The following is a 12,916-nucleotide window of genomic DNA, read 5'->3' as shown; positions in this document are numbered from 1 at the left end:
AGAGTTCACCAGTGAGTCTGTAGACACAGTAGCAACTGTACATTTACCACCTCTCTCTATTTATTAGAGAAAATACAACTCAAAAAAGCCTCTCTAACCCTTCTTGCACAATCAACAAAATGTACTCCCCGTTTTCCATATCCCTCAAGTAACTCACAGTTAAAAGCCAACCTCTGCTCTGAACCAGAAGTTTTGCATTCCATTCAAGTTAACAATTACAACTGGAGGATAACAGAAACTTGCTGGCACTGAATTATTAGCATACCCAGAATGTCAGGTGCCTCTTGGTACCACCAGGGTTAACACGATAAAGAGAAGGTGCTCAGGGATCAGCTGCCTGGTTTTACAGAAACCACGTACGGAGATGGCTGGAGTCTGGGGCCCATGTGGGCAACACACATCTACCTGCTCTTGGAGCTCTGAGTGGGACATCTGAGAAACGAGAAAGTAGAATTATTTAGCAAGTGTCAAGCCTACTCACTAAAAGGAACCCAAGGCCGTCTAGAGGAGAAGATAAAGAATCGACTTTCGCTCTGAAATCACACACACAGCCAGGTTAGGCAAATAAGAAAACCCATTCTCTTGTCCCCACCCCCTACCCCAGTCTCCAGGGATACTCAAAATTCTGCATTTCATATCTTTAGGATGTCTAGTGGAGTAGAAAGAAAACCAAACATAGGACTGAGATCATGGCTTTTCCACACACTAGCTGTGTGACCTTGAGCAAATCATTTAACCTCTTTGAGCCTATAAAATAAAAATGTCTCATCTATAAAATAAAATGTCTAGAACCAGGAAAGATATCCCAAAGAACTGAGAGCTCTCCCAATCTCAGAGCCTAGAAAATGGCACATTTTCAAAACTCAAGATTTCCAAATCTTAAGGGTTGTTGCAAATTGTTTTGTCCCCTTACGTTACAGTTATAGGTCCCATTTTATTTTCCATTTCCTCCTATTATAGATGCCTCAGGTTTGTGCTGTGACTAAAGGCAAGTGACTTCACTTCTCTTTTGTCTTTTGTATCGCAGGGTGGGTGTCTGCCTCCCAAGGGGCACCGTGAGGGGCCTCCCAGCCAGCGGCCTGAGTCCTTCTGATTTTACATTTCTCCTCTTCATGAATCCACCCGCCCTTGAACACAACCTCACTTTCCCTTTCCTTCTCTCCTTTCTCATTTTTCTTTTTCCCTTCCTTCCCTCCTTCCCTTTCTGCCTGACCTCCCTGAGAGAGAGATGATGGAAATGTGGCGGAGAGTAATTATCCTCCTCATCCCATTTCTTCCATTATTTCATGTGTCATATCAAACACTCTGGGGAGGGAGGGAAGTCGGATGTTAGTCTATCATCCAGATTCTACTGGCGGGAACCCGAGACGCAGAGATTCAGCTGGTCTCAGGGCAATTGCAGACCGCGTCCTGCAGCTCGGCTTTCCTAACAGGCCAGGGTTGCCTCAGCTCAGCCCGGGCCTAAAATTTACCTCAGTGCCCCAATGTCCCCACCTGTTCTAGTCAATTCTACCTGCCAATTGTGGCATATTCTCCCCTGGGATCGCTCATCTCCTCATCTCCTTCCTTCTTCTGTCTTGGCTGGTCTTCCTCTTATTCTGTTTTTAGGATCTATCTCACTCAACCCCTATAACTCACTTTTGACGACCGCTATCCCTGTGTGCCTTTTTTTTTTTTTTTAAATGTTTATTTGCTTTTTGAGAGAGAGAGAGAGAGAGAGAGAGAGAGAGCACAAGGGGGTGGGGAGGGGCAGAGAGAGAGGGAGACACAGAATCCGAAGCAGGCTCCAGGCTCTGAGCTGTCAGCACAGAGCCTGACGCAGGGCTTGAACTTGAACAAGATCATGACCTGAACCACTCAGGTGCCTCATTGTGTGCCTTTCTTTAGGCAAACCCAACAGGAGCAAATCTCCACCAAATGACAAACCTGTATGTTTGGGGGAAAATTATCCAGTTCCTAGGAGGCTTTCTTTATCAGTGCCCTTCTTGGGTCACGTATCCCATGTCACCCGGCACCCCACTCTTTGTGTGTACGTCAACTGCTTTCTAGACCACCAGAGTACCCACTTCTGCACCCATGCATGGAGCCCAGGGCTTAGGACTAAGGAACATACTGGAATTTTGATGAAAAAAATGTGAGGACATAGTATCTGAATCTAAAGCAGTGCCCTGATGGAGTAAACTTCAGGTATAAGCAAAGGCCTGAGTTTGGGGTTTTGATGTAGCTGCTTTGCACTTTTTTATATATATATATATATATATATATATATATATATATATATAAAAAATATATATATATTACATTATATATATATATTTATACATTATACATTATATAATGTATATATATACATTATTATGTATTAATGTATTAATGTATATATTTATACATTATACATTATACATTATATATATATATTATATATAATATATAATGTGTGTGTGTATGTATATATATATATATTCAAACAAGGATAAGAAAAGTGGGTTATAAAGACAAGGTAGCAAATAAGCTAACCATCAAATTGTGCCATGAAACAAGCATCATTTACTAAATGTCTGCAATTACCCAGTACTTGATACATGTTACCTCATTTAATGTAATCGCACAGGAAGAGACAGACTCGGAGAGACTGCCCATGGGCAGGCAACTGATAAGGACAGAAGTGAAAATCAGAGGTCTCCATCCTTGCCCTTTGCCTGAGCTGTCCTCATGTGACACAAGCACACTGCAGCCTGCTCACTCCAGGGACGTGCCTGTTGCCCCAATCAAGAGCCACCTGCGGGTGTTTTCTGCCACTCTGTGTTCTGCTCAGAACCTGCTTGACCCTGTTTTTCTACTCTACGCCTTTTCCTTGTCCTCTCCACCCTCCTCCGGCCACCTTTGCTTCTTATCCCAAAGACAATCTGTCCTGTTCACTTTGAAATCTATTGGCAAACTCGAATACAGGGGCCCTTGTTTGACCACAAAACCAAATAGACAGTATGGATTGCCCCACTTAAGGAAGCCGTTTATAGTCATGTCTTCTGTGGCTGCAAATTTGATATTTGATTTTAAACACGGCAGGCTGTGTTAAAATTCCCTGTTCTATATAGATAGCACTTGGTGTGTGTGCTATTATATTCAAATATTATATTTCATGGTGCTCAGAGACTAAAACTCTGTGTCCCTGAGAAAGAACCATGCCTTCTGTACAAAATAAATGTTTATAATAAGATTTCCCCATTTCCAGCCATACACTTCTTTTTTTTTTTATTTAAAAGTTTTTTTAATGTTTTTATTTATTTTTGAAACAGAGAGAGACAGAGCATGAGCAGGGGAGAGGCAGAGACAGAGGAAGACACAGAATCCAAAGCAGGCTCCAGGCTCTGAGCTGTCAGCACAGAGCCCGACGTGGGGCTCAAACTCACAGACCATGAGATCATGACCTGAGCTGAGGTCGGACGCTTAACCGACTGAGCCACCCAGGTGCCCCTCCAGCCATACACTTCTAAGGTGAGTTTTTGCTCTATTTTTTTTATGTCAGTGTGCAGGTATACCCCTGAAGTTCTGTGTTTTTTTTAATAAAAAAAATAATAAAGTTTATTTATTTATTTTTGAAAGAGAGAGATACAGCAAGGAAGGGGCAGAGAGAGAGGGAGACAGAGAATCCCAAGCAGGCTCCGCAGCTGTCAGTGCAAAGCCCAACGTGGGGCTCGAACTCACAAACAGTGAAATCATGACCTGAGCCAAAACCAAGAGTTGGACACTTAACCGACTGAGCCACCAGGCACCCCACCCCTGAAATTTTTAACTGCAAAGTTCCAATAGGGCAGAAGAATCTAACTCTGGCAAGTGCTACTCTCTTGCCCTGGGCTGCTTGCAAAGCATCTGTCAGTTCTAGAGGCTCCCTTCCAGCTTGGATATATATCCTTGAGTCTAGCATATATTTGTTCTGCAGGATGGTTCCAGATTCTGGAAGGGATTTTGAGTTCCCTTGGATACTAGGTTATAGGAGAGAAGAATCAGCAGAAGGTGGAGATTTTATTTGGAGCTGCTAAGTCGCTCAGACCCTGCCAAAGACCTGGCACTCCCCTGAATCACTCAAGCCTCTTCAGTTCTCTGGACCTTGCAAGTGTGGCCTCAGCAACTGTTCACCCCCCACTCCAGCTTAAACTCAGACACCCAAGGAAGGTGTCACAACGGCCCTGGGTGTTTTCCCAAGTTGCCCAAGGAAGGAGAGGTTGGAACAAGTGAGGAGAACACATGAGGAGTCTTCTCTGTCCAACACTGTCTTTCACTAGGACATCAACCACTAGACCAGCAGTTCTCAAATTGAGGTCTCTGAACACCCCGAAGAACCCTAAGGCTCTTGCAGAAGTCTGTAAGGCCATAACTATTTTCATAATAATTTTAATATTTGTGCCTCTTTCACTGAGTTAACATTTGCACTAACGGTGTAAAAGCAAAGGCGGGTAAGGCAGCACAAAATCAGGCAGAGACAACAAAGTGTACTAGTAATCACAACATTTTTCACCGCTGGGCACTCAAAAGTTTGTTTTTAAAGCCCACTATCCTCAAGAATGTACCTGATGATGCAGGAAAAGATTAATTTTACTATATCTTGGCTCTCGAGTGTACATCTTTGTAATATTCTGTGTGAGGAGATGGGAAATACGCACATGGCTCTCTTGCTGCATACCAACTATGATGATAGTCTCAAGGAAAATCACTTTTGTGGGGTACAGAGTGAATGATAGCTGCTTTTGTCGTATAGAACACCATTTTTACCCGAACGAATGACTGATAGATAAAACCATGGTTGACCGATAGATAAAACCATGGTTGTTCCCACTTGTACATTTGGCACACTTTTTCTGGAAAATGAATGAAGTGGGCTTGTCACGTCAAAGAACATAACTGATAGCGTTTGTTTCCAACTTCAAGCTTTCAAGCCAAAAGTTCAAATTTTGCAGAAGCGCACTTGCCACTATGCACTTGACCGCTTGCCAATAATGAAAGGTTTCTCTGATGAGATTATTTGCTATATTAACAAATGTGATTTTTTTAATGCCATATAATGAAATGTGTCCATATTTAGAAGATCTTCACCACTCAGTACACCAGTATTTTCCAAATGACCAATTCATAATATTACAGAATCATGCGTGGGTAAAAGAGCCATTCAAAGTACAAGATAAACCAGTGGATTTTAATGTTATAGAGTATGAAAAGTTCATTGATACTGTTTCTGATTCCATACTGCAACTAACTTTTTTTTTAAATTTTTTTTTTTAACGTTTATTTATTTTTGAGACAGAGAGAGACAGAGCATGAACGGGGGAGGGTCAGAGAGAGGGAGACACAGAATCCAAAACAGACTCCAGGCTCCGAGCTGTCAGCACAGAGCCCGACGCGGGGCTTGAACTCACAGACCGCGAGATTATGACCTGAGCCGAAGTCGGCCACTCAACTGACTGAGCCACCCAGGCACCCCTGCAACTAACTTTTAAGAAACCATCTGTTTTAAGAAATCTTTTTTTTTTTTAGGTTTATTTATTTATTTTGAGAGAGAGAGTACAAGCTGGGAAGAGGCAGAGAGAAAGGGAGAGAGAGAATCCCAAGCAGGCTCCTCACTGTCAGCGCAGAGCCTGGTTCGGGGTTCAAACACATGAACCGTGAGATCACAACCTGAACTGAAACTAAGAAGTCAGACACTGAGCCACCCAGGTGCCCGTAAGAAACCATCTCTTAAGAGTTTGTATTTAGTATCAAAGAAGAATGTTTATGATGATCTGAAAAAGGCTACAAAAATACTCTTCCTTTTTCTAGCTACATATCTTTATGAGGCTGAATTTTCTTTATATAATTTTATAAAAATAATATGTATCAACAGAATGAGGGCAGAATATAGCTCATTTCTATCCAGATGGTCAACCAACACATGAAAAAATGTCCAACATCACTCATCATCAGGGAAATACAAATCAAAACCACAATGGGATACCACCTCACACCTGTCAGAATGGCTAACATTAACAACTCAGGCAACAATAGATGTTGGCGAGGCTGCAGAGAAAGAGGATCTCTTTTGCACTGCTAGTGGGAATGCAAACTGGTGCACCCACTCTGGAAAAACAGGATGGAGGTTCCTCAAAAAACTAAAAATAGAGCTACCCTACGACCCAGCAATTGCACTACTAGGCATTTATCCATGGGATACAGGTGTGCTGTTTTGAAGGGACACATGCACCCCCATGTTTATAGCAGCCCTATCGACAATAGCCCAAGTATGGAAAGAGCCCAAATGTCCATCGATGGATGAACAGATAAAGAAGATGTGGTATATATATACAATGGAGTATTACTTGGCAATCAAAAAGAATGAAATCTTGCCATTTGCAACTATGTGGATGGAACTAGAGGGAATTATGCTAAGTGAAATTAGAGAAAGACAAATATCATATGACTTCACTCATATATGAGGACTTTAAGAGACAAAACAGATGAACATAAGGGAAGGGAAACAAAAATAATATAAAAACAGGGAGGGGGACAAAACAGAAGAGACTCATAAATATGGAGAACAAACAGAGGGTTACTGAAGGGGGTGAGGGGGGGGGATGGGCTAAATGGTAAGGGGCACTAAGGAATCTACTCTTGAAATCATTGTTGCACTATCTGCTAACTTATTTGGATGTAAATTTTAAAAAAAAATTAAATTAAAAAAATAAAGAAAACCATAATATTTTGGGAGACAAAAAAAAAAGAATATAGCTCATTTCTGTCAAGCCAGTCATGAAAGATGTCTGCAAAAGTACATACAATGTACTTTTCTCACCATTTACTTGTTTTTGGAAATAACAGTTTTTTCCCATGAAAGTGTTATTGGTGTTTTTAACATAAGAGTTGACTATTGTTATCTTCGAAGGAATTAAATACATATTTTTAATTTCTCAGTTTGAATTTCTAGTGTGGTCAACAGCAACAGGTACAACCCACAAAAGAAGAGCACTTGGGGTTCCCCAATAATTTTTAAGAATGCAAAGGTAGGTCCGCCAGATTTAGCAAACAAAAAATGCAGGGTGCCCACTTAAGTTTGAGTTTCAGGTAAGTAACAGATGGTAATTTCGTAAAAGTATCCATGAAATATTTGGGACATACTTATAATTTAAAAATCACTTATTGCTTACCTGGTGTTTATTTGAAGTTAATTGAGCATTTTAAAGTGTTCTTTGCCTATTAAGACGTACTGAGCCCCAGAAGTTTGAGAAACACTGCACCAGACCATGCCCCTCACATCTGTGCTAAAACATTAATACCAATATTAGGCACCCGCTGTATACACGATCCAGTGGTAACCTCTTGACATACACTATCTCTTCCGTTTCCCCCAGATCTTATGTGGCATGTACTCTTACAATCCCTAGTTTACAGTGAGGAAACAGAGAAACCCAAAGAAGTCAAGTGAAGCTAATTACTGGTGGAAGGTAAGACTGGAAACCACCCACTCAGCTTGTAACTATTGGGCTTACAGTGAACTCTAAATGAGAGATTCCCAAAAATGATGGTTTTTCTACATATTTGCAATTTTATTTCTGATACTTATCTTCTCTCTCTCTCCCTTACATACACACACACACACACACACACACACACACACACACAGAGCTGTGTGTTCTATCACAGCAATGGTGAAACCCAAGGCTGCAAGTCAGGAGTTCTATCCAGAATTGGCCATCAGCACTTTGACACAGAGCCAACTTTCCTAATGGTTGCTCCCCTTGGGCATGACAGCAGCATTGTAGGAGCTGGGAATTCTAGAATAGGGCAGCAGCGCATAGGCACTGCTCATCACTCCATAATTGGAAGCCACTGGGAGATTGGTGCGGAGCTAGAATCATCCTTGAGAATAAATTGGGAATTTCTCCAAATGAACCTGTATTAACTGAAGCAAATGCAACCATTGTTGTAAGTAAGCCAAGGTCCTGTTTTTTGTACGATCATGACCCAGGCCACTGGATATATTTAATGAGCTCAGGCTCGACAGTAAACAAACTGGAAAGTAAATTTTCTTATGATCCAGCATGGGGGCAAGAGTATGTGCTAACTGTGCCACAGGATCTGTAAATACAAAATTGAATTTGCCTGCGGCCAACTAGGGGCCTTCCCCTAATCACCAATAGCTATGACATAGTAATGGAGAAAGTGGTAAACATAAGAGAGGGAGAGAAATACCAGTCTTTCAATGGGGGAAATTTCTTTAACAAAGGGAAGGTTTACGTTTCAGATCTTTTTTGTTTTGCAAATTTTGTTTTGTAAATTTGGATTTTTATTAGATGTGAAGCCCACTGGATTATTCTAGGGGCCGTTGTGTATACAGAAGCCAAGGGTGATAGAGCTCTGAAAATAAGCCTAGAGGAGAGAATGGGACAGGGGAGGAGAAAAATTGGGTAGATCAGAAATGAAAAAACACCCCCAATGCAATGTTAGATAATTAAGAAGAGGCGCATTTTAGAAACCAAGACTTAGTGAAAGCCTAGAGAACAGGCCTAGGTGGAAAGGTTTTGGGAAACCAAAGGCCCCAACATCTGGCCGTGTGGTATCCAAAGGAAAGAGGTCATTAAAGGTCATTATTTTACTTTTAAAGCTGTCCACTTTGCAGTTCGCCTCAGGCCCACCTGCCAAGGCTGCTGTCTGAATTCAGACACTGGCCCAACCCTGCCCAAAGCCCTGCTGGCAAGATCTGCCTCCCCAGTTCAGTCCCTTTATCTGCTCACTCCATCTAGATCTCCACCCCCACCCCAGCGCTGAAAGGAGCCGGGCAGGAGAGGCAAGCCTGGGCTCTCTCCTAGATAAGCTTAGGAGGTAGATTCTCAAAGCTTTCCCCTTTAAGGTGTCTTCAGAATTCATTCTTGTGAATGCTGACTGTCAAGGAGGACACAGCCAGAAACCGTGACTCATCAAACTTCCAAACTCAGGACTGGAAGACTGCCTCCGAAGACTGGCTTTCCACCTTCAGGACAGTGTCCTGCCTGCTTCAGACACAAAAGGGGACAGAGCTGAGGGGTCTGCCTACTCTCCAGCAGCCTGGCTGCCTTTCCTCCTCTTCAGGGTTCTCTAAAGCACAGAGAACATGGAAGTTTTTTCCCATTTTGTTTGAGACACAGGCTTTGAAAAGTGGTCGGATCTGTGTGTGAAGGTCACTGGCCCGTGAGTGTGGCCAGATAGTAAATATTTTAGGCTCTGCAGGTCATACAGTTTTCTTTTATTATGTTTGTTTCTCTCTCACCCTTAAAATGTAAAAACCATTCTTAGTTACATACAAAACATAAAATCGGACGGTAGACTGGGCCACAGTTTGCTGGTTCCTCACTTAGAGCAATGGCAAAGGGCAGGCGGGGTCAACTGGTGACTTCTGCACACAGTTTGGTCGAGTACAGTGTCAAACGTTATGTCAAAATGTAGATGTCTGTCTGACATCTTGCTGACAAAGGCTATCTTATTCTCCGTCGCACTTGCCCATGTCTGACATTCTCTACTTGTGGGGTCATCTCGCCTTTGCTGTAATTCTCTTCAAAGAATTCAGCTGTAGATCTGGCAGGGAATTAAACCCTGAAATGCTAGTCTTCTATATTTGCAAAATGAGATAAACAAGTTTTAAAATAAGCTAGAATATTTTAAAAGTTTTCATTCTCAGTGTGTGTGTGTGTGTGTGTGTGTGTGTGTACATATATACATACATTCTGTTTAAAAGTGAACACACCATATGTATTATAAAATTGCAAGCCTGGAACATCCTCCGGGATAGCCTAGTCTTTAACTGTTTATACTTGAGGAAACTATGACCTACTTCCACATTAAATGAGATATTCCAAGTCACATACTAATTGGCAGAAGAACTGGGGCCAGAAACTTTCCTGATTTCCGAATTAGTTCTCTTTTCACTACTCTACTCAGCACATTGCCAAATCAGTACTAAAAATTCAAGTCAACCAATACTTACAATGTATTTCCAATGTGCCCAGCACTAGCTACGTGCTCTAGAAATACAAAAGAAGTAGACGAGAGGATTCCTGCCCATAAAAGGCTTTCAATATCATTGAGAAAACAAAGTACACACATGAAACAAATAATATTCTGTCTTACACTGTTATATAACTATATGGGTAAAACATTTGCTGCTCAGTATGATAGCCAGTAGTCACATGTGGCTATTGAGCCCCTGAAATGTAGGTAATAGGACTAAGAAACTGAACTTTTAACTGTACTTAATTTTAATTAACCTAAAATTTAAACAGCCACGTGCGGCTAGGGGCCACTCAACTGGACATCACAGGTCTAAAAGAAAGGTTCTAGGTCTGGATGGAAAACCTGTAACATACATCCTGTCACTTTTCCCTCTTGTGTCTAGGACAAGAACCATGACTGATCAGAGAGCTCTTTCCCTCTGAGTACAGACGGCCCCCCACATTCTCCATGCAACATATCTTCAACTGCCTGCACCTGGTAATGTACAATAAAACCTATTTGTCACTCCTGATACAGATAGGGTGACAAAGGTGAGCTGGAGGAGGAAGTACTTGGGCTGAGTCTAGAAAGATAGCACTGGGACACGTAAAGAGGAAAGGACACAGAGTGTGAGCTCCACAGACAACAGCAAGACTAGAGGAACTGGACAGAGCTCTCCTGGTTCTAGGACAGGGAGGCTGCTGGCCCAGCAAGAAGAAAGGACTGTGTTGGGTGTGGTGGGAGATAAGGGAACAGGGAGAGGGTGGGGCTAGACGAGAAGACCTTTGGATTCCGGGAGTTTGGACTTTCTCAAGAATAACAGGAGCACCTAATGGTTTAAGCAGAATAATAATGACTGGAGAAAAACATGTTTTAGGAAGGCAAATCTGACAGCAAGCCAGAGAATAGGTTGCATACTGGATATATACATTCAGAGACTAGTGAGAAGGCTATCCCTCTAATGGTTTTGGTTTTCCTTTAGGAAATACTTGGTTTTGATCCTTCCATGGCCATTGCAATAATTATTGCATAACTAGTTATGCAGTATCTGGTTATGACTAGTACTAGGAAGGTAGTAGTATGAGTGAAGAGGAAAGGCTACAGAAGAAAGGTTTTCTTTTTAATTTTGTTTTAATGTTTATTTTTGAGAGACAGAGAGAGAGAGAGAGAGAGAAAGAGAGAGAGAGAGAGAGAGAGAGAGAGAGAGAGAGAGAGAGAGGAGGCAGAAGAAAGAGGGAGACACAAAATCCAAAGCAGACTCCACAGAGCTGTAAGCACAGAGCCCGATGTGGGGCTCAAAGTCAGGGACCACGAGATCATGACCCGAGCCAAAGTTGGAAGCCCAACCAATTGAGCCACCCAGATGCCCCTACAGAAGGAAGTTTTAAGTGAGGCAGCAAGATGCCGAGGACAGACCATTAGCATCAAGGGACCTGAGTTCTAGGCCTGGCTATTTCAATGGGCCTCCTCTCTCTCAAACCCTAGACTTGATTTCCTCACTTTAGAATCAAGATACTGGTCAAATCAACCTCTTAGTCCATTCCTATTCGTATCTCATTAAGGGTCAGATGAGATTTTTGAGAACCTCGCCCAGATATAAAATGGAACTAAAATATATATATGTTTGTTTGGGTGTATTTTAAGTGGCTATCACATACAGATGGTGGGAGTTGTCCTAAGACAAAAATGCTCCTTTGCTCTTTCAACTGTACCAACAGCAGGCAGCCTGCTGCAATCTATAAGATTTTAGGTGTAACGTTATTAAACATATATTCTGAGCAGTGTTGCAGGGAGGATGTACAGGTGTGGTTCACAAGACACGTAGGGGTGTTACAGACAGGGGATCAATTTGCAGGTAGGACTGCCCCAAGCAGCGACATCTGTCTTGCAAGGAACCAAAGGATTTTAAGGCCCCATCCATCTTCACAGACCACAGGAAAAATAAAAACAAAAACAGCTGCTAGAGAGCACAAATGATTTTCTCTGGAAAAAGTAATATACCACCACTTGCCAGGTTAAGAAGCAAAGCCTAAACGAGAGCCTGACCACACAGGACATACATGAGAATCAACTGCAAATTTTTCCAAAAAAGTACTGGTGGCTGGGCTCTTCCTCAGAGCAACTGAATCAGAGACTTAGTGAATGGGACCCGTGCACTGGTGTCTGGGTTTTGTTTTGTTTTTTCTGAGTTCTCAAAACGACTGAAATGAAGGACATGCAGATGTCTCAGAGCAAAAAAAAAAACAAAAAACAAAAAAAAAAACAAAACAAAACAGTTCAAGGGGCACACAGGAACAGTCTGGAATCCAGATCTGACCGACTGTGCTCTTAACCCTGGTGAAGAATTACAGCCAGTTCCTTAATGAGGGGGGACATGGAGGCCATCAGAGTGGCCATAATTTGCATAGTAAACTCTACACAGTTTCTGTTTCAGAGTATACAATCTGTCATTCTGAATACATCCCTTTGTCATTTTCACTTCAGCATGTGTCAGAGAAGTCCCGGGGACTCTGGCTGCTCAATGACCTCTGGCCAACAAGCATGCCTTTTTCTGCCGATCCCTCAGCCCTCCGATGAGCTACTAGACCACCTGGGCGTGCGTGCGAGCTCTGCCGTATGCTTAACCGTGTGATCCTGTGCAAGTTGCATGTTCTCCCTCAAACCTCAGTTTGCCAAATAGGAATCCCGACACGTTCTTGACGGTATTTTTGTCAATTAAATGAGGCCATACAAGCAACAGACAATGTAAGTAAAAGACTTCTTTGGTGTGTGGAGCACACGTAAGCACTCGATAAATGTTAATTGTCATTATTTTCATCATCACCTCTAGGGTTCTAACTACAATGTCTTTCTTATGATCTTAAGAATCACTTGGGGGCGCCTGGGTGGCTCAGTCAGTTAAGCGTCCAACTTCGGCTCAGGTCAT

At 42.3% G+C, this 12,916-nt stretch overlaps 1 protein-coding gene across 4 annotated transcripts in view; it reads right to left on the bottom strand.

Moving 5' to 3' along the window:
• RBM47 (RNA binding motif protein 47) overlaps positions 1–12,916 on the bottom strand; it is a 161,610-nt gene that overhangs the window by 74,473 nt on the left and 74,221 nt on the right. The window lies entirely within an intron of this gene.

Source organism: Panthera pardus, unplaced genomic scaffold, assembly GCF_024362965.1.
Source record: "Panthera pardus isolate Hobbes unplaced genomic scaffold, ASM2436296v1 HiC_scaffold_13, whole genome shotgun sequence".
Classification (NCBI taxonomy): Eukaryota; Metazoa; Chordata; class Mammalia; order Carnivora; family Felidae; genus Panthera; species Panthera pardus.
The sequence above is the reverse complement of the archived record's forward strand: the minus strand, read 5'-3'. Positions and strand labels throughout refer to the sequence as shown.